General features: G+C 41.9%; 1 pseudogene; it reads left to right on the forward strand.

The window, feature by feature from the left end:
* Positions 1-525: 525 nt before the first annotated feature.
* LOC135052383 (5S ribosomal RNA) lies at positions 526-643 on the forward strand (annotated as a pseudogene).
* Positions 644-1,687: the final 1,044 nt, after the last annotated feature.

Here is a 1,687-nt window from a genome sequence, read left to right on the forward strand (position 1 = left end):
GGGTCATATTATATGTATATTATATGTATCTGGCACTGGGGGGACACATGTGGATCTGACTATGTGGGGGCATATAATGTATATATCACACTGCTGGGGGCATACAATGTGTATCTGACACTGCACTGCTGGGGGCATATAATGTGTATCTGGCACAGCACTACTGGGGGCTTATGTGTATCTGGCACTGCTGGGGACATATAATGTGTATCTGACAATGTGGGGGCATATTGTGTGTATCTGGAACTGTGGGGGCATATTATGTGTATCTGGAACTGTGTGGGTATATTATGATGTATCTGGTACTGTGGGGGCATATAATACAGAAGAGGCCCAACCTCATCTTATTTCTTTGAATTTCAGCCCAGCGGGCCGGTGAAGCACCTGTTTTTGGAGGCCATCAGCGAATATCAGGTACCGCCAGTATCTCGATTCAGGAGCATCCAGTAATCTCATCAAAAAAACTTTGGGATTTCTCACAGAGCCTAATACATGGTTCCAGGTGTCATCAGGTGGGATATACCTACCTGCGGTCAAACCACACTGAGTATGCCCAATCTCGTCTGATCTTGGAAGCCAAGCACTGTGGGCCAGGTCAGTACCTGGTTGGGAGACCACCAGATAATACTTGGTACTGCAGGTATTTATATCCAAATCCAGGACATAGGACCTAGAACCAAAGTATTATTTTCCATCCAAATTTTGGAATTTCATATACTATCAACTTTCAGGGTGGAGCCCGGTATATTAGATTGATTAATACCTTTTCCTTCCGCCATATTTCATTTTCTATTATAGTTATATTTCATTTTGTTAGAAATTCGGAAGAAGACAATGGTCCTCATTCCGAGTTGTTCGCTCGCAAGCTGCTTTTAGCAGCTTTGCACACGCTAAGCCGCCGCCTACTGGGAGTGAATCTTAGCATAGTAAAATTGCGAACGAAAGATTAGCAGAATTGCAAATAGACACTTCTTAGCAGTTTCTGAGTAGCTCCACACTTACTCGGCAACTGCGATCAGTTCAGTCAGTTTCGTTCCTGGTTTGACGTCACAAACACTCCCAGCGTTCGCCCAGACACTCCCCCATTTCTCCAGCCACTCCCGCGTTTTTCCCAGAAACGGCAGTGTTTTTTCACACACACCCATAAAACGGCCAGTTTCTGCCCAGAAACACCCACTTCCTGTCATTCACACTCCGATCACCAGAACGAAGAAAAAATCTCGTAATGCCGTGAGTAAAATTCCAAACTGCATAGCATATTTACTTAGCGCAGTCGCAGTGCAAACATTGCGCATGCGCAATTAGCGGAAAATCGCTGCGATGCGAAGAAAATTACAGAGCGAACAACTCGGAATGACCACCAATATATTTTCTCTAAACATCAGAGACACATACATAATTTCGCCTAAAGAGCCGTTATGTCAAACTTGTATCACCAAATTTGATGTCTATTTGGATAGACAAACTTTATGATAATTGTTGCCATTATTATTATTATTATTTTTTCTTTTGCCTCATAGCCATTTTTTTAAGAGGGTTACTAATAAAAGTTACATTTTAAGCATTACAAGATCACATAATTTTCAATAAAAGTGTGCCCCAGAAGAGACACATAGTCTTTCTTTCTTTTTCTTTTTTCTATACAAGAACCATACACTTTTCTTTGGCATATAATGTGTATCTGGCA

Source organism: Pseudophryne corroboree, chromosome 2 (assembly GCF_028390025.1).
Source record: "Pseudophryne corroboree isolate aPseCor3 chromosome 2, aPseCor3.hap2, whole genome shotgun sequence".
NCBI lineage: Eukaryota > Metazoa > Chordata > Amphibia > Anura > Myobatrachidae > Pseudophryne > Pseudophryne corroboree.